The 6,647-nt window shown below is 50.4% G+C and overlaps 1 protein-coding gene across 3 annotated transcripts in view; it reads left to right on the top strand.

Moving 5' to 3' along the window:
- The first annotated feature begins 412 nt into the window (after positions 1-412).
- rnf2 (ring finger protein 2) overlaps positions 413-6,647 on the top strand; it is a 78,312-nt gene continuing 72,077 nt past the window's right edge. Inside the window, exon 1 of one of the 3 annotated variants that reach the window (XM_072511265.1) lies at positions 413-452. The gene's annotated coding sequence lies outside the window, so the exon portion shown is untranslated. Of the gene's footprint in view, positions 561-6,647 lie in introns of all 3 variants that reach the window. The other 2 variants (XM_072511266.1, XM_072511268.1) reach the window with 2 other exon arrangements.

The following is a 6,647-nucleotide window of genomic DNA, read 5'->3' as shown; positions in this document are numbered from 1 at the left end:
CGAAAATTAAAATACAAAGAGTGATGTGTTGTTGCAATTTAATAGTTTTGCTAAATTGCCAAACGTACAAAGTGAAACTCCAGGGTACAAGTGGGGGGTAAGAGAATATCTCCATGAAGCGTGACACCTCTTAATTCTTTCACTTGGATTGAAGAGGATGCAGAATCCTGCCTAATTCAATTGCGGGCACACTTTTTAAAATGTAATTCAAGAAAATGTGAGCATTTTTATATCCCTAAAAAAAAAACACCCAATCTAATAATGTTAAAACAGCAAAACCTACCAGTGTCAATTAAAATGTGAATGCAATCTGTCAATATCTTTTTTTTTAAAAAAGCAGAGGGCTGGGATTGGTTTCCCTGTGATTTAGAGAGAGGAAAGTGGATGTAGAGAGAGTTTGATTCCAGATGCTGATTGCTTTCCCAATGTCCATTGCGGAGACTCGCCATATTGTGAGTATTGTGGTGCTCCAGGGCTGTTTACACCAGGGGAGGGAGAGAGAGAGAGAGCGAGCGAGCCGGAGAATCCTGTGTTTATCCCCCTCCCCTCTCTCCAGGACGGTGAGTATCGGGGCTGATGCAGGGGGAAGGGGGCTGAGGAAGCGGGCGGGCAGGCAGGCAGGCAGGGCTGCGGCGGTGGGTGAACACTCTGGCGGATCTCAAGGCAACGTCTCAAACCTGAGCGGTCGCGGTGCGAGCCGAGCGGCGCAGCAACTAACCTGGTTGTATAGAGGGTTTTAAAAAAAATTTCAAAACAAGTCCCAAGATGTAAGGAAAGCGCACACGCACCATTTTAAAGGCCCAATGGGACCACGCATTTCGCAAATGAGACTTTGGTGTTATGCTGTGTGGGGGCTCGGGGATTGGAACCACTTCTATATAAACTGCTTTTGTGCCCGTCTCCCGGCTGCTATTATTAATCGATCGGTGCAAGTGAATGGAAAGTGTTCGCATCACAGCGCCTTGGTTTCTTCAGTCTTTTCCCTGGTGTTGAATGCGGCTGTATCTGAGTGGCGGTGATACTAGTTGTACTGCTTTTTCACTGACCCCGCTTGCTGTTACTATCATAAGTTGTTGCTTAAACTTATTATTTAAGTGTTTTTTAAAAAAAGAGCCTCACAAATAAGCCTGGCTCTCCTCCCCGACAGTTGCCATTGGCTGTATCGCCTTGCACTGGGCGCCCAGTGATTTGTCAGGCTTCCTGTCAGTCTGAGAGGAGCTGCAGTATTGTTGCTTTCTGAAGGATACATTTCTACAAATACATTCTCGCCAAGACGTTGTATCTCCTTGTTGTAACAGTTTACTTTTACTTTCAAATTATATTTGCTTCCTGCACTACAATAGCTATTTCTGGGATTAATTATTGCATTACTTCAGGCATCTGTGAAATGCATTGTATGCTGTATTGCTTACTAATGTCCAGTCCTGTGTAGCAGTCAGCAGCATTGTTGAGACTGTGCCTGACTGAGACAGCGAGCACTGGGGCTGCATGAGTGTACTGCACTTGAGTACTGACTTCCTTGTTTACAACATAACTCTACATCTCATCTAAGGAACAATTTTCCAGTCCGAACCCAGGGGTTGTGATCCTATGAAGCACAAATGAATGGCAACTCCAAATTCGACTGTCTGCATTCCGCTGCCTCAAACCTTTTTTTAAATTTTGGAGTTGACTTGAAATGGCCATGGAAAAGTCAGGGTCCAGGAGAGAGAAAGCAAATGGTAACACACTGATAAGCATCCTGTTGCGTTTCTAACTTTTAAATTGATCTGTTAGGCTGTCACTGCTATGAGTCAGGTTATTCGAATAACTTCATATGTTCTCCCTTCGTGGATGAAGAGGAGGAATGTGCCTCCTGCTCGTCCAACTTGAATTCATAAACTAATACACAATTGCTGCAATATTGCTTGTGGGACTTTCCCAATAATTTAGTGAGTTAAGTCACCACCAATGTGGGACTGAGCTATATTGGATCCCAGGTTCATTGCCTGCTTTTGGATTGGATCTCTGGCTGATATCAGTCAAAACGGTTGCAACCGACCTGGTAATACTACTGGACTGGTGTTACTGCTGCTCCCCATGCTGTGATCACAGCTGGCAAGTGTGTATGTGTATAAATATGTGTGTATGAACTTCAGGTGAGAACAACAGCAGGTGTTTTTGTTACCCTATCCTCCCCAAAACACAGTTGAATGGGGCTGCCGCAACACAGCTTTATTTTCAGCATATCAGATTTTTTTTGAGATTGCTGTAGGTGTCAGCAAACCTTTGGGAAAATTGTAAATCTTTGCACCATTTCCGTAAACCTTCGTTGTCACACAATTTTAAGCAACCAATTAAACTGTTAACTGGCAATGAGATACACAGACATATTGGAAATCACAGCTCAACAAAACGACGTGTACTAGGCAGAAGTATAATCTGTGAGATTTGAAAGTGTGATGTAAACAGTGAAGAGTTTGCATCTGATCACTGCAGTGTGAATTGAATTCAAAACTATTGACTGGACCCACCAGTGAAAAAAAAGAACAAGTGGAAATCATATAGTTAAATTACTTAACACTTGCTGTTTAGCATATACATGAAGGATGATCACTTGGGTGAGGTGCCTGAGGGCTACAGGTGTCCATTTTGGGTATAGCAGTCAGAGAGGTTGGAGAAAAATCAGGGAGATTACATTTCTTTTTAATATAGTGAAACTGTGTTATACGCTGGGCATTAATAACAATGAATCAAGTTTGCTGAAATTCTGGCTAGTCAGTTTAAAAAATATATATATATATTTATTAACATTTTTTACCAACACAATTTTTTCCCCTTACAAACAATTACCCCCCCCCCCCCCCCCCGTTAACAAAATAACACAAAATCGCACTGAGCACGATATATACATGGCAAAATGGTATATTTACATAGCTTTATACACTGGCTCTCTCCCGCACATGCCAGTTTCCCCTGCCCTTCATGTTATCTCCTGCTCATCCATCCCCCCCCCAGGGTTGCTGCTGCTGCTGACTGATCTTCCTCTAACGCTCCGCGAGATAGTCTAGGAACGGTTGCCACCGCCTGTAGAACCCTCTCAAGGCAAACTTAATCCTCTCCAGCTTTATGAACCCGGCCATGTCGTTTATCCAAGCCTCCAGGCTAGGGGGCTTCGCCTCCTTCCACATTAGCAAGATCCTTCGCCGGGCTACTAGAGACGCAAAGGCCAGAATACCGGCCTCTTTCGCCTCCTGCACTCCCAGCTCGTCCACTACTCCAAATATTGCTAGCCCCCAGCTTGGCTTGACCCGGACTTTCACCACCTGAGATATTGCTCCCGCCACTCCTCTCCAGAACCCCTCCAGTGCCGGCATGACCAAAACATATGGACATGGTTCGCCGGACTCCCTGAACACCTTCCACATCTGTCCTCTACCCCAAAGAACCTACTCAACCTCGCCCCCATCAAGTGCGCTCTGGGAACCACCTTAAATTGTATCAGGCTGAGCCTGGCATATGAGGAGGAGGAATTAACCCTACACAGGGCATCAGCCCACAAACCTTCCTCGATCTCCTCCCCCAGCTCCTCCTCCCATTTACCCATCAACTCTTCTGCTAGCGCTTCCCCCTCTTTCATCTCTTGGTGTATTGCCGAAACCGTGCCCTCCCTGACCCATACACCCGAGATCACCCTGTCTTGAATTTCTTGTGCCGGGAGCAACGGGAATTCCCTGATCTGTCGCCTCACAAAAGCCCTCACCTGCATATATCTAAATGCATTTCCCGGGGGTAACTCGAACTTCTCCTCCAGCGCCCCTAGGCTCGCAAATGTCCCGTCAATGAACAGGTCCCCCATTCTTCTAACCCCCCCCCCGATGCCAGCCCTGGAACCCCCCCCGTTCAACTTCCCCGGGACAAACCGGTGGTTACCCCTGATTGGGGACCACACCGAGGCTCCCACTGCACCCCTGTGCCATCTCCACTGGCCCACGATCCTTAACGTTGCCGCCACCACCGGGCTCGTGGTATAATTTGATGGCGAAAACGGCAGCGGTGCCGTCACCAATGCCCCCAAGCTTGTTCCTTTACAGGACGCCATTTCCACCCTCTTCCATGCCGCCCCCTCTCCCTCCATAACCCACTTGCGGATCATCGCCACATTTGCTGCCCAGTAGTAGCTCCCTAGGTTTGGCAGCGCCAACCCTCCTCGGTCCCTACTGCGTTCCAGGAATCCTCTCCTTACCCTCGGGGTCTTATTCACCCACACAAACCCCATAATACTCCTACCTACTCTCTTGAAAAAGCCCTTGGTGATCACGATGGGAAGGCACTGAAACACAAACAAAAACCTCGGAAGGACCACCATTTTGACCGACTGCACTCTACCCGCCAGCGAGAGCGGTAACATGTCCCATCTTTTGAAGTCCTCCTCCATTTGGTCCACCAACCTCGTCAGATTCAGTTTATGTAGGGCCCCCCAACTCCTGGCTATCTGGATCCCCAGATACCGAAAACTCCCCACCGCCCTCCTCAGCGGTAGGTCCCCTATCCCTCTTTCTTGGTCCCCTGCCTGTAATACAAAAAGCTCACTCTTCCTTACATTGAGCTTATAGCCCGAGAACTCCCCAAACTCCCTCAGAGTCTGCATGACCTCCACCATCCCCTCCATTGGGTCCGCCACATACAGCAACAGATCATCCGCGTATAGCGACACCCGATGCTCTTCTCCCCCTCGGACCACCCCCCTCCAATTATTAGACTCCCTCAGTGATATGGCCAAGGGTTCGATCGCCAATGCAAACAACAGGGGGCACCCCTGCCTCGTTCCTCGGTACAGCCAAAAGTACTCCGACCTCCACCGGTTCATCACTACACTCGCCACCGGGGCTCTGTAAAGGAGCTTAACCCAGCTGATAAACCCTCCCCCAAATCCAAACCTACGCAGCACCTCCCAGAGGTAGTCCCACTCTACTCGGTCAAAGGCCTTTTCCGCGTCCATAGCTGCCACTATCTCCGCCTCTCCCTCCTCCGATGGCGTCATTATCACGTTTAAGAGCCGCCGCACATTAGTGTTTAATTGCCTGCCCTTTACGAATCCCGTCTGGTCCTCATGAATCACCCCCGGGACACAGTCCTCAATCCTCGTGGCCAGCACTTTTGTCAATAACTTAGTGTCCACATTGAGGAGCGAAATCGGCCTGTACGATCCACATTGCAGTGGGTCCTTGACTTGCTTTAGAATCAAGGAAATTGTCGCCTCCGACATTGTCGGGGGCAGGGTCCCCTCCTCTCTTGCCTCGTTAAAGGTCCTCACTCGTAGCGGGGTCAACAGGTCTACGTACTTTCTGTAGAACTCCACCGGGAGCCCGTCCGGCCCCGGGGCCTTCCCCGCCTGCATACTCCCCAAACCCTTGCTCAGCTCCTCCAACCCGATTGGTGCCCCCAAACCAGCCACTTCTTGCTCCTCCACCCTCGGGAACCTCAGTTGGTCTAGGAATCGTCTCATCCCCTCTTTCCCCTCCCCCCCCCCCCCCCTGGGGGCTGGGATCTGTACAGCTCTTCATAGAAGGCCTTTATTCCTTTATTACCTTGTTTATTTTTGTTGCACTCCGAACCGTGGCTCCCCTTCCATCTTTGATTTCCCCCTATTTCCCTTGCTGCCGTCCTCTTGCGGAGCTGGTGCGCCAGCATCCGACTAGCCTTTTCCCCGTACTCGTAGGTCGCCCCCTGCGCCTTCCTCCACTGTGCCTCCGCCTTCCCCGTGGTCAAACTCCGTCTGGAGCCGTCGTCTTTCCCCCAGTAATCTTTCCTCCGGGGCCTCTGCGTATCTCCTGTCCACTTTCAAAATCTCCCCCACTAACCTCTCCCTTTCCATGCCCTCTGTCTTCTCCCTATGAGCCCTGATGGAGATTAGCTCTCCCCTGATCACCGCCTTCAACGCCTCCCATACCACCACCACTCGCACCTCCCCGTTGTCGTTGGCCTCCAAGTACCTTTCGATACACCCCCTCACCTTCCCACACACCACCTCATCTGCCAGCAGTCCCACATCCAGCCGCCACTGCGGGCGTTGGTCCCTCTCCTCTCCCAGCCCCATTTCCACCCAGTGCAGGGCGTGGTCCGAAACGGCTATGGCCGAATACTCCGTCCCCTCCACCCTCGGGATGAGCGCCCTGCCCAGAACAAAGAAATCTATCCGGGAGTAGGCTTTGTGCACGTGGGAGAAGAAAGAAAATTCCCTGGCCTGCGGTCTTGCAAATCTCCAAGGGTCCACTCCCCCCATCTGATCCATAAACCCCCTGAGCACCTTAGCCGCCGCCAGCCTCTTTCCCGTCCTTGATCTGGAGCGGTCCAGTGCTGGGTCCAGCACTGTATTGAAGTCCCCTCCCATTATCAGGCCTCCTACCTCCAGGTCCGGAATCCGGAATGCGTCCCAACATGCGCTTCATGAATCCAGCATCATCCCAGTTCGGGGCGTATACATTTACCAACACCACCCACGTCCCTTGCAACCTACCACTCACCATCACATATCTCCCTCCATTATCCACTACGATAGTCTTGGCCTCAAATGACACATGCTTTCTCTTCCCCCCCCCGTCTAGCTATTTTGCTCCCCGGCTTCCCCCGCCATCCCTTTGACCGCCCCCGTGTGGGAGTCTCCC

The sequence above is a fragment of the Scyliorhinus torazame genome, chromosome 7, assembly GCF_047496885.1.
Source record: "Scyliorhinus torazame isolate Kashiwa2021f chromosome 7, sScyTor2.1, whole genome shotgun sequence".
Lineage (NCBI taxonomy): Eukaryota > Metazoa > Chordata > Chondrichthyes > Carcharhiniformes > Scyliorhinidae > Scyliorhinus > Scyliorhinus torazame.
This window is presented reverse-complemented; position numbering and strand designations above follow the sequence as displayed.